General features: G+C 35.2%; 1 pseudogene; it reads left to right on the top strand.

Annotated features, from left to right (window-relative positions):
• The first annotated feature begins 2,114 nt into the window (after positions 1-2,114).
• On the top strand, positions 2,115-5,306 carry LOC118974400 (39S ribosomal protein L48, mitochondrial-like; annotated as a pseudogene).
• The last annotated feature ends 15,852 nt before the right edge of the window (positions 5,307-21,158 follow it).

Genomic DNA, 21,158 nt, shown 5'->3' with positions numbered 1-21,158 from the left:
TTTGTATATTCTTTCTTCCATTTTTAAGAAATGTGATCAATCTATTGTGCACCAGCCACCAAGCAATCCATTAACGGCGGTAACTATAGCACCAGTGGAGGCCCAGCGGGGTCACAACTAAGGAGGGGAATCTTCCTTTCTGATTAAGGGATCTGTTGTCTGTAGGAATTAGCAAACCTCTGATGCTTTCAATCTTTCTCACTGTCTCTCCAGGCCTAGAAGTGGGCATATCCCCAAAGGGCACAGCAGAACAGGTCAACCAAATCCACACATTATTAATCAGAGGTCCAAAGAGGTGAACCACAGAGACCTAGAGAGTACTGGAGAGATCATGAGGGAGGAGCTCAGGAAAGTATACCTATGAAGTTATTTATAAACTCCTGAGCTCACCTTCAAGTTGTGCACAAGTGGATTGTATTCTAGTCAGCATAACAAAATATGTGAGAAGTCAACTAACAGTTAGCCATACACCAGGCCCCAGACTGGCCAATGGGTGAGAAAAACAAGACTGAAATACAACCAGGGTTTACTCAGTAAGAAGATGTATTGATTCTAAATGTGCTTATATATAAAGAGACCTTTTAAAATGCATGAAACAATGACTTACATAACTGGAAGAAGATACATAAAACTCTGCAATTATAGTTAGAGATATCAACATTTCTGTAATATTTTGCTAGGACTACCAGAACAAAGTAACACAAAGTAGGTGAATGGAAACAATAAGAATGTATTGTCTCACAGTTCTGGATTTAGAAGTCTGAAATGAAGGTATGAGCAAGGTTGCTTCCTCCCACTGGCTATGTAAGAAAACTTGTTCCATGCTTCTCTCCTAACTTCTGGGGGTTTGCTGGTAGTCTTTAGCATCTTAGCATCAGTCTCTTTAGATGGTATTCTCCCTGTAGGTGTGCATCCAAATTTTCCTTCTTTATAAATATACTGGTCACATTGGATTAGGGGCCCTCCCCATCAAATATAACCTCATCCTAATTAATTATACCTGTCATGGTCCTATTTCTGAATGACATCACATTCTGTAGCACTGGGGGTTAGGACTTCAATATACTATTTTGGTGGGAAACAATCAAACCATAATAATTTTCATTGCTGGGGGGTGGAGGCTATAAAAGGTCTAAATGGTATTGGAAAAAATACAATAAAGATTAAATTTAAAAATACAAATATATATAAAGAAAAAAGAAAATAATAATAAATAGAAACTAATAAAAGGGTATATAAAAGCTGAATTAAATCATCCACTGACTGGATTTAATTAACATTCAAAAATATTCTTCCCAACAGAAAAATACGGATTTTTTTACAACGACAAATGTGCAATTAACAAAGATAGACTTTGTCTTGGTTCATTAAAAAAAATCTTTAAATAATCTATGGGTTAAAAAGAAATCCCAAGGAAAATTGAAATTATTTTGAACTGAAAGAATATAAAAATACAACAGAAAAATGTTTATGATGCTGATAAATAAAGCAGTGTTTAGAGGCTAATTTATAGAGGTATTTTCCTTAAAAAGAACACTGATTCCACCTTAACCAATGTGGCTCAGTTGGTTATAGCATCATCCTATACACCAAATGGCTGAGGGTTCAATTCCTAGTCAGGGCACATACGGAGGTAAGAAGTCAATATTTCTCTTTTGCATAAATGTTCCTCTCTCTCTCTCCACCTCCCTCCCTCTGCCTCTCCTTTCCTATCTCTCCAAAATCAATAAATGTATTTTTAAAAATATAAAATAAAAAATAAAATAAAAAGAAACACTGATCTCATGTCAATAATCTGACCTTCCACGTAAAGAATCCAGAAAAAGCGAAGCAAACAAAATCTAAATCAAGCAGATGAAAAATAATAAAGATAAAAACCGGTTATTTAAATAAAAATAAAATGAACAAATATAGAGAAATATTAGCTATAAAGAGAGAGAGAGAGAAGAGGCCTGGCTGGGTAGCTCAGTTGGCTGGAGCATTGTCCCGCACACAGAAAAACGGTCGTGGGTTCAATTGCATGTCAGGGCACATACCAAGGTTGTGGGAGTGATCTCTGATCAGGGTTGCCTACAGGAGGCAACTGATTGACGTTTCTCTTTCACATTGGCATCTCTCTCTCTCTTTCTCTCCCTTTGCCTCCCTCCTTTACTCTCTAAAGTCAATAAAAACATGTCCTTGAGAGAGGATTAAAAGAGAGACAAGATTCAATCTATCTACAACAGAAATGGAGTAGTAGTTTTACACAGACATTAAAAGGAAAATAAGGGTCTGCTATAAAGAATTCTAAAAATATAAATTTGTAACATCGATGAGATGTGTTAATTCCTCTAGAAACTCAATTATCCAAAACTCCCACAATGTAAAATAGGTAACTATATTTCCATAACTATTAATTAAATTGTATTTATAATTTAAAAGTTTCCAAGAAATTTTTATCATCAGGCATAGTAATTTTGTTGGTGAATCTTACCAGACTTTAAAGAAGAAACAACACAAATTTTACACAATTTCTTCTAAAAAATAGAAAAGAAAATATTTCTCAACTACTTTTGAGATTTTATTACCTTCATACTGACATCAGATAGAAGCAGTAAAAATAATTTTTTAATGTACAACAAACTCCTCCTGAACATAAGAACATGACTAAGTGAAATTTATCCTGGAAATGCAATGCTGGTTAAATATTCAAGTATTATCTGATATATTCAAATATTAAGGCAGTGATGTACTGCCTTAATAGTCTAAATGAGAAAGTCCCCATGACGATATCAATTAAGACAGGAAAAATGTTTTCTTTTTTAATTTATGATCTTTTTATGATAAAAAGTGTCACTAAATTAGTAATAGAAGAGAATCTTACATTTGATAAAGTACATCAACAAAAAACTTAGAGATACCATCATGCTTAAAGATCAATTCTTTCTTGCTAAGATCTAGAACAACAATGATGTTCACTACTCTCACAGCTCTTAGTTAATGTTCTAGAAGTCCCACCTAATGTCCAAAGAAATTAAAAGTCCTAATGATTAGAAGAAAAGAAATAAACCATTTTTATTCACAAACAACATTATGGTCTACATATAAAATTTCAAGGAAGGTATAAAAAATATCTTTACAGGATACAAGATCAATAGCAAAAAATAAATTTCTACATACGAAGCAATGTGCAGTAGAAAACAAAAATTAAATGATCAACACTCCCAATTAAATGTTCAGTACCCCCTAAATGGTAGTACTCATTTATCAATGCAACAAAGTACATATGGTATCTGTGGCTGAAAGCTATGCAACTTGATGAAATACATCAAATAAGATTTAAATTAATGGAAGGTTATGTTAATGAATTGGAAGACTCAACAAAGTAATAATGTCAGTTTTTCCTAAAATGATCTATAGAATTAATGAAATTCCTTTAAAATCCCCAAAACAATTACAATGTATATTAGTTCTAACATTTATATGAAATAGTAACAGGAGGAAAATAGCAAAACAAAAGTTTGTGGAATCACATGGGCTGATGATAAGACATATTAGGCTAAATCAATCAAGACAGTGTAGCATTGGTGAAGAAAATAGATAAATGGAATAAAATGTTTCAGAAACATACCCATACTGACAGGTAATTGTCAGAAGTTTAAAAACAATTTAATGAAACCTGGAATGTATTTTTAGGAAATAGTATTGTCTTTATTAAAAAAGAGAAAAATCTTTATTTCCTGGTGTTAACTCCAAAAGCGTGATCCATTAAATAAGATATTGATAAAAATCTCCATCAGTATTAAAAAGATTTCCCCATGAAAGATAGTGTTTATAGAATGAAAAGATAAAGAACAAACAGAAAAATATTTTTATAAGTCACATATCCACCAAAGACTTTTATCAATAATACAGAAAAATAATGCAATTAAATACTGGGCAAGATAGTGAACAGGCACTTTAGCAAGGAGGATATGCAAATAACTAATAAATTCAGATAAGGATGTTCAAATTATTAGTCATTATAAAATTGCAAAATAAAACCACAATTAAATACAGCTACACACATATTACAATGGCTAAATTAAATACATGAAATACTTGTAAGGATGGAGAGCAACTGTAGCCTATACATTGCTATTGGAAAATCAAAATACTTTTCCAGAAATACTCTCGATGACCCACCAATCCCTCTCCTGGTTATCTGTCCTAGAGAAATAACTATGTATGTACCCACAAAAACATGCACAATATGTGTAGTGGCTCTATTCATAATCACCCCACACTGAAATAACACAAATATTTCTCAACAAGTGAATGAATAAACAACCTATGAAGCAAACTATGGTACAGCCATGCAACAAAACAGAACATACTACAATACAATAACTAAAATGACTCTTCCTAACCTTCATTTCACATTGGCAGATTCAACAAACCACTAATCAAAAACAGTATTTTTGCATTCTTAACCATGGATTTCTAACCACAGATGGAAAATACTGTTTTCAATCTGAGGTTTCTTTGACTCCAGGATGCAAAGGACAGATCACAGATAGAGTCAAAAATCATACTCAGATATATTCTACTGCACAGGGATTGGTGTCTCTGACCACAGCATTGCTCAAGGCAGCTGTAGTGTTGTCAGCAGCCCAGGGATTGAGGATGCTTGGGACAATTTTCAGTTTGTGCAATAACGGGCTGCAGAAACAAAGGATGAACAAAGCTCTGGGAAAGATGTTGTGTTTGAGGAACAGTGTCATTTTAAGCAAGACTTTCTTCCTCTCTGAAGGTTCGAAACTTTAGGAGAGAAGCCCATCTTCTGAGGGTAGCACCACAAGACTAAGCCCACCCATGGCATTGGAGGTTACAAACACCTAATTAAAACACAAGAAGAATAAGGGAAACATGGAAGTGAGACCTGTTAACTTGGGGAAAAGTTATGAATATGGAGCTTTAAACATCCACCTACTTGCATACGACATGGCCCTGGCAGAGAGTTATGCTAAATATGTTCACAATCTCTGCAACCATTTCTCCAGCAAAGTCCAGGAAAGTTACGTGATACCCAAGGAAACCATGGAAGTGCTATGGCCTGCAGGTCCAAAGCAGCAAAATGTACCTGGACTCAGTTCTTACCCTCTGTGAAGAAGTGGTTCAGATAAGCAGTTTGAGTGTTACATTTGTAGAGATTTCCTTAGAAATAATTCAAAAACAATCTTCCTGAAACTGTCAAATTTTCAGTGAAGGAGCATACTGAAGAAGACTCCAAGGGAAGTTTCACAGCTTGGCCAGAACTGGCAAAAGTGTTAGCTAAACTGAACTAGCTCATTGCAGAATCTTTCATGTCAGCACTGGTAATACTGAGTACCAAGGAGAAGGGCTTCCTGGGCAGTCAAAGTTAAGCAGGAGACCCTGACTGTTAGATAAAAGAACCCCTCCCTACAGGAGTAAAGGACTTTGGGACCCTAAACCACTAAGGAGACAAAGCTTATCTCCCTGGCAGGGGCACTCCCTCCACCCCCTTTACTTCACCCTGCTTGGCCCAGGGCAGATGACCAGTTAGCCAATGACAGATAACATTCCTCAAGGGAGGGACAACCTAAGACAGGCATGGTCACAAGGGGGCCCTCGGGGAAGGACTTGGGAGGCTATAGAAAAAGGGGGTGATGGACTCTCACCCCTTTGCTTTGATATAGCCTGAGTTCTCATTCTGTCTGCAAGAAGTCTCCTAATCTCTCGGCTGCCTTACTTCCCTTGCCTGCTTTAAGCCTGAAACAATGCCAGAGGTAGATGTGGTCCTGTGCTGGAAAGGGCAACTTCCCCAGGGCAATCAGGCCTAAGAAAGAATGCATAAAATCCTATGAAAACTACCTTGCTATACCCTCAATTTAAATAATAAGGGTCCAAGCATGAAGTGAATTTGTTCCCCGAAGTTTTATGGCCCTTTAACTATCTGACCCTGACTCAGAATAACCCCTCAGAGTCCTTTGAATGTTATCTATCGTTTGATCCTTACTGCCTGACAATGATTAATGCAGTTTACATGTACACCCAGTATTCCTATGTAAATAAACCCAATAAAAACCCATTGAGGAATAGGTTTCTGGTCCTTCTCCTTCAAGAGATCAGCTACCTTTCCTCCCCAAGCAGATCATCCCTTGGTAGACTTATTCTCATCCACTGCAGTGTGGGGCTCTGCAGGCAAAGCTCCCCCACAAGTTTGAGTGAGCTATGAGTGCCCAGATTAAATATTGTTTCTGAGGGTGTTTCTGGATAAGATTATTGTTGGAAATGTTAGACTCATTAAAGTAGATTACCCTTCCCAATATGGTTGGTTTAAACTTTTTCAGTCATGAATAGAATAAAATGTGGAGTAAGGAGAAATTCATCCCTTTTCTTCCTGTATCTTTCACTGAGTTGGGGCATCCCATCTTATTTTCTCTGCAATTTACATCATTTATTTCCCAGGCTCTCAAGCCTCTAGATCAGGGGTGTCAAACTAATTTTCACCAAGGGCCACATCAGCCTCATGATTGCCTTCAAAGATCTTGAAATAATTTTAGGACTGTATAAATGTCACTACTCCTTAACTGCTCAGGAGTTGAAATTACATCTGGCCCTTTGAAGGCAACCATGAGGCTGATGTGGCCCCCTGTGAAAATGAGTCTGACACCCCTGTTTCAGACTCAAGCTGAATTATGTCACCATCCTCCCTGAGACTCCACCTTGCAGATGACAGATTCTGTTATTTCTCAACCTCCTTAATTATGAGTCAATGCCTCATAATAAATCTCCATATGTATATACTTTCTATTGTTTCCATTTCTCTGGAGAATCCTGGCTAAAACTAATAATATACATAATATAATAATAATAACAATATTTCTTTTTTACCAGTATATATCATTATAATATATAATACAATATTTGAAAAATTAATCTATTTAATATAGGTTTCTTTAAAGTGTCGTACTTCTAAGAAATATAACAATTACATTTTGTTATTAATAATAGTATATTCTTATGCTGGCATCCAATTGGTTACTTCCAATAGTTATTCTTTTCCACTTTGAGCTATTGAAATTCCAATATGGAAGAATGCATTAAAATTGTCTAATCTAACTGTTTAATTTACTATATGAGGAAAATTGGTGTAGCCATTATAAATAACAGTAGGGAGAATCCTCAAAAAATTAAAATAGAACTCCCATATGATCCAGCAATTCCACTGCGGGAAATATATCAAAAGGAAACAAAAATATTAACTCAAAAAGATATACGCATCCCATGTACATAGCGTCATTTACAATAGTCAAGAGATACAAGCAACTTACATTGGTAGATAAATGCTAGTGAAATAAATCAGACAGAAAAAGACAAATATTGCATGATCTTACTTGTACGTAAAATCCCAAACAAAGAAAAACAAACAAAAAAGTTCATATAAAAAGAGGCCAGACTTGTGATCACAAAGTCCTAGGGATGTAATGTGCTATGTGATGACTAGAACAAACACTGCCAAATGCTATACACAGGACAGAGAGTATATAAGAGAGTATATCCTAAGGTTCTCATTAAAACACACCCACACACATTTTTTCCCCTCTAATTTTTTTCTTCTTTCATTTCTTTTTATTGAATCTATATGAGAAGACTGATTTAGCTGTATGAGAAGACTGTTAGCTGAACCTGTTGTGGTGATCATTTTATAACGTATGTAAATCAAACCACCATACGTTAAACTTACAGTGATGTATGTCAATTTTTTCTATAAAATTAGAGAATATAAAGAAAATAAGATCTAAAAATGTTAAGAAATGTTTGCAAATTAAGCCATGAATTCAGATTTTTTTTTTCAAGTTTGAATACCCTGACCCAGAACCAAATATTTCTTGGGGCCTTTCTTTTCCCTTTTCCTTTATTGTATAATGTATAGCAAGCTATTTTCTATTAAAAACCAGTATTCTTTCTTTCTGAAATATTTCACATACCTGATTCCTCAGAGTCCAATGAGCACATATGTTTATTATTTGTTTGATATTTTTCTTTCTTGAATTAAAAAATATGTTGTATCTCCGATAACATACCTCTGGAATGTCAGACTAATTTCCTTTTTCCAGACCCCTCAGGGCACAACCCCCCACCAGAGCAGAGATCACAAAACCCCTCCTTGTTGTTGTTATCATGTTAATTGTTAACTGTTAACTATCCTATACCCACCGGTATAAAAAAAAAAAGTATGTGTCTGTTTCTTTTGCATTTTTACCAGTCCCCGAGCTATTCCTGCTTTGCTTTCGCGGGCCTCTCAAATGTATCATCAATGGATTTCATGCAACCCCTTTAAGCCTCCTCCTTTGATTGTTATCTATAAAATGAGGTATAATACTGTTATTCTCTGGAGTAATATATTAATTAATTATATTCAATTAAAAATGAAAATAAATATCTGTTACTGAATCATATGATTCTAAATATGCTTCAATTTTTTTCTTCAGTGAATAGTGTTTTCAAAAGAGACTATAAGCACCTCGAAGACAGGAATTACTCTGTATCTGGTTTGGTTATCACTTGTGTATAGCATGTGGCCTTGTAGACGTTGTATACCTGAAATGCTCAGCAGTGCTTGTCAACTTTCATCTTTCTGTGAAAATTAAATTTGTTTTTATTATGAAAAATAAGTTCCAGAAAAAAGCATTAATAAGCTATGTAGGTAACGTATTATTACATTTGTTTTAAAATAAACCTCAGGCATTCTCCTAACTTTTCTCACCATTATCTCCATCTGTAATAATAAAAAAATATCTTCTGATTAAAGCTATGTCTGTTATCTCAAGCATGAATCTAATTTATTTGCTATTCAACCTTACTTTCCCTATGTTACAAGATTTGTTTTCCCTGTAATGCAATCCATGATTTGACTTATAAGGTAGAAAACATTTTCTCCAAAAGATGAGATATTTTTAAATGAAAAAAAATAAATAAATTTAAAGTAGGTTGGGAATATTTCACAACAAAAACACATGGAAAAATTTTAATTTCAATCCAATAATTTTTATTAAATGTGTTTTGGAATAGATATGTCCTTTGGGGTAACACAACACTGTATATTCTGCCAACAAGTAGAAATCTAAAAAATGCTTTCCTAACAGAACTTTTGAAATACTTATTTACAGAGAGCAAAGGATTTCTTAGAAAGCTTGTGGTATTTCTAAACTTGCATTGTATTTCCAAAGCTATGAAATATGATGTTCCTTCTATGACACCGTCATTAAAATTTAAAAGGCTAATTTAAAAACCACTAAACTATCAGGTAGATTTTCTTAGAGATTTGTTCTCTGGATACTGTCATTTGCTGGCTTACTTATTAGCAGAAACATAAGTTTAATTTGTTTTACCGACATACATTCTAATACCACGTACATGGCAATAAATCATGCTGTTTCCCCACTTACATTTTACCCAGAAGGCAATTTCTCAACTTCTACTTTTCCCCCAATAGTTGTATTGCTATTTCTTCTCCACATACAGTACAACTTTGATTGCTGGCTTCAATCCTCCAGGGAAAGTATCATACTTAGGGACAGATACGCTACATTCTGGAATTTGAACACTGAAGGCTTTCTTAGATCTTTGTTATTTTCATCTTTACAAAAATAGATTAATTTAATCTAAGAGAAGTTTCATGATGTATCATGAAGGGTATTCAACCACACAAGTTAGTGTCCTAAGTCAAAGATTTAGAAATTAAATGCACGGCAGAGAGTTTATTTTTTAATCCTCATGAGAACGATTAATTTGATTCCCAGCCATACACTGGGCATCCAAGTAGGCGATACATTCATTTTCTATTTCGAGAAAGAAATTGAATTTGACTCATTTTCTTTCTACTTTTAAGAAGTATATAAATCAGAAACAACACAGTATTTTAAAAAGTTTGTAAAAAATAGTTATTTTTCATGAACCCTTTCACGACTGAAGAGCCTTTTAATTTCTTTATTATTATGGTTCTTTGTCAGGTTAAAGTTTTTTTGTCTTTTGAGAGAGAAATGTTGGACTGTATTTGTTTGCCCTAATAAATTGTTAAACCTACAGATGGAATAAAATGTTTTAAATTGGCAGGAAAAGAGATCTTTTTCCCTTAAATTACCAAGTGATCTATCTAAAATATTTTCCCTAGAGATGAATGGGTTGAACTTTACCTTAAATAACTGTTCTCAAACCTCAGTACTCTTACTTAAAATAGATTCAAATTAGAAAAACAGCAAAAGGCACAAGAAAGTACTTTACAGATTTAGAGGATTAATCTCACTTAACAAAATGAAAGCAAATCTAACAACAAAAAAGGACTAAAGTGTTCATATATAGGCTGCGCTCTCACCAGAATTCTTCCTTTTTTGTTTTACATAAATTTGGAAAACAACCAATAGTTCATTCTCACAATTTTTTCCTCCTTTTTTGAGTGAGTGAAAATGGTTCACTCTCACCATTTTCTTCTGATTAATTCAGTTTAAAATAATGCTCTCCTTTCTATCACTATTCGCTTCTCTCCATTTTGAATGTAAGCATCCACTATGCTGTTCTTATTCCATACCCTCTGAGACAAGATAGCCCCTTTCTATTCTTAAACTCACCATAAATCCTTTCTCCAAAGAGTTTTCTGTTAAAATGAAATGGAGATAAACTACTACAAAATCCCTTGGGGATATAGGAATCTATTTACTACCTCCTTACAAACACATGTTTTTGTGTCCAGATGCCTTTTCTGGGGATGGGAATCTAATATTTATACCAATCTATCCTATCTCAAAGTAGTGATTAATTTACTCCAACATCATATTAAATGTCAAATGCATAAAAGCCTTCTCAGTCAGGTTAACCATCCAACTACCTCCACCCTGTTGATAGAGATAGTGACTTTTGGGGCGCAGAGCATTGATTGTATAAAACGGGGACATGGATCCCTTGTTAGACCTTAAGTGAGTAGTCATGTTTGGGAATTCTAAGGGTGACAGAGTTTGAAATAGCAAATGAAGGTATTATTTCCTATCTATAAGAAAGCTAACTTTCAGTGGAATACCAACTATTAATTAACCTCAACTGAAGGAGCTACAAAAAAATACAACATCATTCTAGGAAAAAGGCTAGATGTTAACCAATCCTACTAGAGAATACATGTAAATATGGCATGTAAATCTATATCTCTATATTTATCTCTAAGTGTAAGTATACTGAGAGGTAATCAGAGTCCAGTGGAGAACAGCATTTACATCAGTTATTTCAAAAGAGATGTTTTATGTAAAGCATGATTAACTACCTATACACTGTTAACCGGGTAACTGAAAAGCCAAAAAGAGAACGTGAAGGTGACATAATGGCAACATCTCCAAAAAGCAGCTGACACCCTGCTGCCGCCTTCATCCTGGGCAGGCAGAGAGTCACCGTTGGGATAGAACAATGCTTTGTTTACCTGACCATAATATTCCCTTGGTGTAGGTTTATTTATCACGTTACTTTTGACATTGTTTTTACCTTAAACACTAGCTACAACTTCTGTGACGTTGAAAATATGACAAAAATGTTGGATTAAATCCATCCACTTTTTTCTCATGCCAAGGGCAACCACATACCACAAACATTAAGTGAGGACCAGAAGGAGTAAATTACATGTGTAGAAATTGTGCTTTTATAGCACATTATTTAAAGATACCCTCAAATTATTTTATACAATCATGACAATAAGCTCAGTTTAGAGCTGTATAGCCATATTTTTAACCCTTTTCTCCTTCCAAGAAATACATGTAATGTCCTCTTTGATAGAAAAGGAAAAATAAGGCATCATTAAAATTCAGTGTCGATATGACTAAATTTTTGGAAAGGACTCACTCTTGTTTTCCTAACTCATATACACAAGATAAAGTCATAATGGAAGTGTAAGCTTTTTAATAGTGTATCTTGAGCTAAAACCAAGTATTGCCTTCTTAAATCAGTGACCTTTAAGTTAGCCAGTATTAAATGTTACTAATGATTTTTAAAATGCCAGCAATGAAGAAACACACAGTAGAGAGTAGTCTGGAAAAATGTGTATGGGTCCTCAAGGGTTTTTCTCTCCACATTGGACATCTATTCTCTCTCTTAGAATAATATATGAGGTCTGTGTATATATAATATACTAGGTCTGCCTGGAAAAAGCCCAACTATTGTTAATATAATGAGAATGGTTTGCACAACATCAATGTAATCTGGTAGCCAAGGAGAGTGGACTGGAATGAACAGGTATGATAACAATGAAAATTTTACTGTACTAGTCAGTGAGTATGGTAAACACCATTGTGAGGACATTGTATTAAAAAAGACTAAGCAGGTAGAGTAACAGATCTGCAACAAATTTTCCGTTAAACGTAAACATTCCTCCATGGAAACTGTTTGGATAATTCAGAAGACTACAGCTATGGGCAACTGGTAATCAGCAGCTTTATCACAACATGCCTGCTCATACATCACCTCTTATACAGAATTTTTTGGTGAAACATCAAATCACCCAGGTGACTCATCCCCACTTCAGCCCAGATTTGGTGCCTGTGACTTCTGGCTTTTCCCAACACTAAAATCACCTTTGAAAGGGCACAGATTTCAGAATACCTATGAGATTCAGGAAAATATGATGGGACAGCTGCTGGTGACTAGTAAAACTGCATGAGTTCCCAAGATAACCTACTTTGAAGTGGACTGAAGCATCATTGTCCTATATACAATGTTTCTTGTATCTTGTATCTTCTTCAATAAATGTCTCTATTTTTCATATTATATGGAGGGATACCTTCTGGACAGACTTGTACATATTAGATAATAGCTGAAGCCTATATAAAATGTGCTTATCTCACACAGCAGGGACTATTTAAACTATGAAACATCTCCATCTTGCTTCTATCAAGCTGTTAGTGTTGAACAGCTTACATGAAATTCTCTAGGAAGTCATATAAGCACATATCATTTGTAGGGTTGTTCTGTTGGTGTTGTTGTCATTGCTGTCATAGCAACCATTAGCCAGGAACATCCCAAATCAAAACATTCCATAGGTAAGGATTCTACTCCTAATGAATGCCCTTGATCTATTTGCCCAGAGTTTAAGTCACTTGCCTTCATTTTTCTTTTCCACTGGGAGTATTTCTCCCTTGCCCATAGTTGGGGATACATTAAATCACTAAGTTCAACTGCTTAATTTCTTCTTCCTCATATTTAGGCAATAATGGTTTACAAAAGCAGGAATAAAGATTAGTCTATGCCTGTATTGCAAAAACATATTTATAATCCTATTAAAAAATAAATGGCATAGCCCTGGCTGGTGTAGCTCAGTGGATTGTGCACAGGCCTGCAAACCAGAGGATCGTGGTTCGATCCCCAGTCAGGGCACATGCCTGGGTTGCAGGCCAGTTCCCTGCAGGCCAGCTCCCAGCAGAGGATGCATGAAAGGCAAACATACATTGATGTTTCTCTCCCTCTCTCCTTCCCCGGTAAAGATAAATAAATAAGTAAATAAATAAACAAACAAATAAAATCAATGGCATAATTAACACAAGTTTGTTGTTAATACAAGCTGACTGTCAACCACGCAAGTTGCCTTGAAATCAGGCAAGTCTTTGCCCTCCATAGTAGACACAGATTTGTTATAAAAACATGGAATCTATTCATTGGGGAAAGTAGCTTTACTTTTATGAAGGACAAAAGCAGCTTCTCAAAGATGTGCATCAATAGCTTTAAGGAAGAAAACATTTTTCAAAAAGGTGGAAAAAAAAACTTGCCACTTTGCAAAGCTTTAAAAATTAAAGAATCAGCATTTAATTGAAAAAAAGTAGTTGAAGATAAAATATACTGGTCACTATTTATAAGATATTGAATATATTAATCTTATAAAGATTGTTTTTGTTTGTTTACTCTAAATCTTGAGGAGAACCCAGTATTCCTAGAGGTAGTATATACTTTTGTTTTTAATGCTTTAAGTCATTAGAAGTACAATAATTAATATTTTGATATTTGAAATGAAGAGAACTCAGAAAATCATTTTTCCTATATTAAAAACAATTGTATTTAACACTTATTTTACATGTGAATTAGTTGATGCTGAGAAAAATTAACAGATAACTCTGACAACATAAAGGTAATTATTAGAGAGAGGATGGACAGAGCTCAGTTCTCTCTTTTCTAGTGTTAGAAGAAAAGTAAGTAAATTTGCCTAGAATTTTCTATGTAGTAGGGACTATACTAAGTACATTTTTATAACCTTAAGTATTTATTATTATTATTATTATTATTATTCATTTACCCATTAAAAATCTCTGAACCTCAGAAATTTAAATAAAAGACCCATTGTCAAATAGTTATTAAGTTGTATAGCTTGGATTCCAACTCAGATTGAATACCAAAATAATACTCTTCTTACCTGAGACATAGTACCTTTTTTTGCCCAAACCACATTATATTAGCCAAATTGGAGTCCCAGCCAATCAACTTCTAATAAAACATTGTCCAGTAAAAAACCTGATAAAAGGCACAAGTGCTAGTCAATGTGTAATTTAAAATTTTCTCATAGCTTGACTTTAAAACTAAACATAAGCAGTTGAACTTAATTTTGCAATTATATTTTATTTCTACAAAAGTATTCATAATAATATCATTTACATATAATTGTTATAAAATTGTTAATGAGATATCTTACATTATTTTTGCGGGTATATTTCTAAATCATATGTGTATTTTATACTTATAGAACATCTTCATTCATACTAGCCACATTTCAAGAGTTACAATAGTTATATATAAAATTAACAAACCTGGGACTGGTGGCTAGTATTTTAGACAGTTCAGTTGTAATGCATGCAGGAATGTTTGCTTTCAACTTAAAAACACACTTTTTCTTCTTATTACCTTATAGGGCTTCACATACATATTTGATAAAGCCCACTGGCCAGGGGCTGGAAATTCAACATAAGCAGGTCTGTGCCAGCTCGCCATGCAGTTCGGCCAAAGTAGCTAGAGCTTAACATGCCACCAGCCTTAATTCCATTCCTTATCCTTCCCAAGGAGACTGCCAAGAGCAAGATATGATGCTAAATCTGATAACCAAAGGTTCAATAAAGGTGCTTTGGAAACAATAGACAGTCTATGGGAGGAGAGATGATGACCAGGATTTAAATAGGAATTTTCAAAAGTTATTCAGTCTTTTGGCCAAGAAGCATAGGTAGACACACTTTGCCTCCTCGTACAACTAAAAGAAGGACAGCAACAAATTTAAAAAAAATAAAATAATAAAATAAAAAACAAACCCAGAACTGCCAGAAAATCAAACTGCATGGAAGTCCTACAACTGAGTTACAGAAGCAACATTTATCCAGACCTGTAGGAGGGACAGAGACAGACAGCCAGGGCAGAGAGGACTCAGGCAAGGCCATGGCTGGAGGACCAGGGCAGGGAGGTGGAGGCTGGTGGACCAGGCAGTTCCACATTTGCAGGTGGGTAAATCAGTAGCAACAACTGGGGAGAGAAACAGACCAAGCAACCTAGGGTTCCAGCATGGAGAAATGAAGCCTCAAAACCTCTAACAGAAAAAAACTTGTGAGGGTTGAGGTGACAGGAGAAACTCCCAGTCTCATAGGAGAGCTTGTTGGAGAGTCCCACAGGGTCCTAGAAAGTCAATAAAACCACCCACCTAGGAATCAGCACCACAAGGGCCCACTTTGCTTGTGGGTAGCAGGGGAAATTACTGAAAGCCAGCCAAGAGCTGAGCAGTCAGTGTTGTTTCCTCTCTGTCCCCTCCCCCACATATGCAGCCACGTGGGTTTCCCTACTCTGGTGAATACCTTAGGCTCTGCCCTTTATTACCTGTATCAAGTACATCAAGAAAAAATAGGACCCAAATGAAAGAAGAGATCAAAACTCCAGAAACAAAAAAATAAAATTAAGTGATGAAGAGCTAGGCAACCTATCAGATGCAGAGTTCAAAACACTAGTAATTATTATGCTCACAGAGTTGGTTGAGTACAGTCGCAAAATAGAGGACAAAGTGAAGGCTATGAAAAAAGAAATACAGAAAAATCTACAGGGAACCAACAGTGAAAGGAAGGAAACCAGGACTCAAATCAATGATTCTGAGCAGAAGGAAGAAATAAATATTCAACCATAACAGAATGAAGAAACAAGAATTCAGAAATATTTGGAGAGGTTTAGGAACCTCCAGAACAGCTTTAAACATTCCAACATGTGAATCTTAGGGGTTCCAGAAGAAGAAGAAGAGCAAGAGCAAGAAACTGAAAACTAATTTGAATAACTTCCCCAATCTGGCAAAGGAAATAGACTTCCAGGAAATCCAGGAAGCTCAGAGAATCCCAAAGAAGCTGGACCCAAGGAAGCACACACCAAAGCACATCCAAAGTATACTACCCAAGATTAAAGATAAGGAGAGAATCTTAAAAGCAGCAGGAGAAAAGGAGACAGTTACCTACAAAGGAGTTCCCATTAGGATTTCTCAAAAAAACACCTTGCAGGCAAGAGACTGGAAAGAAGTATTCCAAGTCATGAAAGACAGGGACCTACATCCAAGATTACTCTATCCAGCAAAGCTATCATTTAGAATGGAAGGGCAGATGAAGTGCTTCTCTGATAAGGTAAAGGAATTCATATCACCAAGCCCTTATTATATGAAATGTTAAAGGGACTTCTCTAAGAAAAAGATTAAAAGTATAATCAGTAAAATGGCAACAAACTCACAAGTATCAACAATCAAACCTAAAACAAAAATAAAACCAAAAACAAACTAAGCAAACAACTAGAGCAGAAAGAGATTCACAGAAATAGAGATCACATGGAAGGTTATCAGTGGGGAGGGGGAGGAAGGAGAATGTGGGAAAAGGTACAGAGAATAAGAAGCATAACTGGTAGGTACAAAATAGAAAGGGGGAGGTTAAGAATAGTATAGGAAATGGAGAAGCCAAAGAATTTATATATATGACCCATGGACATGAACTAAGGTTGGGGAATGATGGTGGGAGGATGGGTACAGGGCAGAGGGAGAATAAAGAGGAAAAAATGGGAAAACTCTAATATCATAATTAATAAAATATATTTAAAAATTATTCAAAAGGTCTTTCCATATTATTTATAGTTCCAAATTGCCTAAAGTATGTTTTTATATGTCATTTAATGATGAAGTATCCAAGTTTATTTTTCTGTGATTACACCTACAATCTATTTTAAAATCAATTTTTTATTCAGCTTACTTTCATATTTATACAGTCTCCCAACTAGCTTTGATCATGTATTTTATTTTTTTAAAATATTTATTTATTTTTAGAAAGAGGGGGAGGAGAGATAAGAGGGAGAGAAACATCAATGTGTGGTTGCCTCTCATGTGACCCCTACTGGGGACCTGGCCCGCAACCCAGGCATGTGCCCTGACTAGGAATTGAACTGGTGACCCTTTGGTTCACAGGCTGGCACTCAATCTGGTAAGCCATACCAGCCAGGGCTAATCATATATTTTCGTATCTTGTTGATTAAACAAGCAATTGCTTGTATCTTCGTATTCATAGGGCTTTGCCAATAGTAATTTTTCACTTAGAATTGAGGGTGTCCAAATTTTTATGTCTCTGCGACACACTGGAAGCAGAAGTGCCATCTTGGGCCACACATTAAATACATTGCAACATGTAATCCTCCAAAATCTCATAATGTTTTAGGGATATTTATGATCTTGTGTTGGGCCAGGTTCACAGTCATACTGGGCTACATGTGGCTCATGGGCTGCAGGTTGGACACCCCCAGCTTAGATCAATTTCAATAACGTTGCCTGGTGGCTGAGAGGACCTTTGCATATTGCAATACTGTAAAACAGATATCGCAATTTCTCAAATGAAAATAAACCCCAATTCCTCCAATAACTTCAGAGTTTAAATATTTTGTTTCCCCACATACACCATGCTGTTTTCCACCTGTACATTGCAGAGACTGTAATGACAAAAGTTGACCTCTGAATATTTCTTCTATAATGAGGAGCATGTGTAACTACCAGTGTTTGTGGCCACACATGATTAGTGGAGTAAAAAGCAAATGGCATTTCTAGCAATGATGCTGACTTTATGTGAAATTGATATATAAGTTCACTCTTATGCAAGAATCTAATGGTCATTTCTGGATACAGTATCCTCAGGATAATAAATATTGTCCATGAAAAATGAGAGTCAGGACCTAAACTCTTCTACTCCGTGTAATACCTGATACTCACAGGTGGCCAGGATCCTTGCGCGGCGATCAGACACAGAGCTTCCTACACCAGCCACTCACTATTTCATTCTCTACCCCATATGCATCTACTCAGTGCTAAAGCCCTTGCCTTGCCTTTATAACTCCATCCACTAATTATTATAAATACACCACTTCTAATTCCACGGGTCAAAGACAAATCAGCTCATGCCCCTCTCTGAACAAACTTTTCCATTAACCTCCCATTACATGTAAAATAACATCCAAAGTTTTGACTATGGACTCCATGCAATAGTATTTTCTGGCTTCTAAGTACATCCTAATTTTATTTCCTTCCATTATTTAACTTTATTCTTATTTTAAGCCACATAGTCCTTGCTTCTTGCTCAACTGAGTGTACTCTGTCCCCAACAACGTTTCCCTTTTTCCGTAACATTCTTCCACCAGCCATTAGGTTATTCACCCGTTCAATTCTTTTATTTTTTTATTTTTTAATATTTTTTTAATTTAATTCTTGTTCAAGTACAGCTTTCTGTCTTATATTCCCAACCCTGCCTGTCCCCCCGCCCCATGCTCCCCGCCTCCCTCCCATTTCTGCCCCCCACCCTTAGTTATTGTCCATGTGTCCTTTATACTTGTTCATGTGAGTCCATCCCCTTTTCCCCTATGATTCTCTCCCCTCTCCCCTCTTTTCAATTCTTTTAGATGTCTGCACAGATGTCTTCTTCTGCAGAGAAAGTCCTTCTCTGTGTACCACAGCTAAAATGGAATTCCCTCCTCCTTCACCACTCCTGCTTTTTCTTAAGAGTAAAAATCATTATCAGATGTATTACATATGATGTAAACATTTGTTTATATTTTACCACTTATATTAAGCAAAAGCTCACCAGGATGAAGGCAACATGCATAGTATGCATACTAGGTGCTTGAAATATGTGATTCTTAGTAACATATAACTTTTGTTTTCAATAATAAAGATAAACTACTAGTAATGAAGAATCCTACATATATTGAATGGTTACTTGAACAAGACATTTATTTTATTTCATGTATGAAATTTTCAAAAATATATATCCTTTCAACAACCCATAAGCAGATGTGATATAATTCTTTTTTTATAGATGAGGATATTGAGGGCAGATTTGAACTTTTTATCTTCTTTATTTCAGCATCATATAAGGCCCTATAAAAATGTTTTCTCTTCATTCATAATTACAAAGATACTGAAGGCCTTTCAGAAATATATCTGAGTAGTGGACATTTTAATTACTATGATAAAAACACAGAGAACATATTTTTAGACAGGACTACTTTTCTGTTTGTTTGTTTGTTTATTTGTTTGTTTGTTTTATTGTATTTTTCCACTACCATTTCGTCCCCTCACCCCCGCAATAACCACACTCTTGTCCATCTTCATGAATCCCTTTTCCATTTTTCTCAATCTCTCCACCCCCTACCCCTCCCCATTTAGCTGTCATCTTGCTCTCTATCTATGAGTCTGTCTCTATTTTGCTTGTTAGTTCAACTTGTCCATTAGATGCCACACATGAGTGAAATCATATGGTATTTGTCTTTCTCTGACCGGCTTCTTTCACTTAGCATAATGTTATCTAGGTCCATCCATTATTGTTGCAAAGGCTAAAACTTTCTTATTTTTTATGGGTAAGTAGTATTCCATTGTGTATATGTCCCATTGCCATCCACTCATCTACTGGTGGACACTTGGGCTGTGTGCTCAGCAAATAGTGTTATTTAGATGATCACTCCTAGTCTGGCTACCTCTAATGGTGCTTCCTGAGAATAAGTTAACTTTTTCTTAATTGCATCCTTTTGGTTTCAAGAGGGTTGTGTTTTGACTTTACGCTCTTTTATTCCTATCTCTGAATCTTTATTCTAAAATTAATTTTCCTTGATGCTATGGTAGTGTCATTCTTACCTCATGTTTTCGAATGACCTCAATTGTCCAGGCTGATACGTACATTAATCTTGTCACCTGGATTAGCCATATTATTGTATATTCTTGGCTCACATATGATATCATTCGTTTTCACCTTTTAAATAGCCTTTTGACAGAAGTACTCATCTACATGTATATTTATAAAATGGCTAGGGATGTCAAATATCTATTCCTCTAAAAATTTTTATATGTTCACCAGGGACCTGATTACAGAATATTTTGATGCTTAGAAATTTCTTCAGTGGCAGAGTATTAGTTTGTTTCCTAGGAAACAAATGCACTTAAACTTCACTGCACACATCCTTCACCACTAAATTTTATAATCTTATGAATAGATAACTTCTAAAAATTGTTTGTTTTTACAGGAGTTACCAGCTACAATATCACTGCAGGTACATTTCTGAATGTTGTCAATGAAAGATTATTTGAATTTACCTTAAAATATATCAGAGATGTTTTATGAAGTAATCTTAAGATGAAAATTCATGTTCTTTTATGGCTGAGTTACTTGCATCAATATGAATCTGAGAGATGTATATTCTTTTTCTATTGTCATCCCCAGCCTCATTGTTTTTCTCACAGAAAATATAGGTTAGTTATTTCTCCATTCAAGAAAGTGGTTTTAATCTGAATGTCTTTCTTTTCTAACTAAATATTAACTGAAAATTATTAGGAGTACACGGAAAAGACAATACATTTTTAAGTGACATTTTAGCATTCAAGCCATTCATATTCCTCAGTGTGAATGTAATTTTTATCTAAATGATTTCAGAGGAAAATGGATTCATTTGACTATAGCGCTTCTAAGAGCAGTGGGAAGCTCATCATCTTAATATTGAATCTGTAAATCCTTTTCACTAGGGATGATTAACAGCTTTGTCAAGTGTTTATTTTACTTTAAGAAGAATATGTAATTTCCTGATGTAAGCAGACAGAATTCACTCTATTTTTTCCTCATATGTTATAC

This window comes from Sturnira hondurensis, unplaced genomic scaffold (assembly GCF_014824575.4).
Source record: "Sturnira hondurensis isolate 20B ecotype Veracruz unplaced genomic scaffold, ASM1482457v3 Scaffold0019428, whole genome shotgun sequence".
Classification (NCBI taxonomy): domain Eukaryota; kingdom Metazoa; phylum Chordata; class Mammalia; order Chiroptera; family Phyllostomidae; genus Sturnira; species Sturnira hondurensis.
This window is presented reverse-complemented; position numbering and strand designations above follow the sequence as displayed.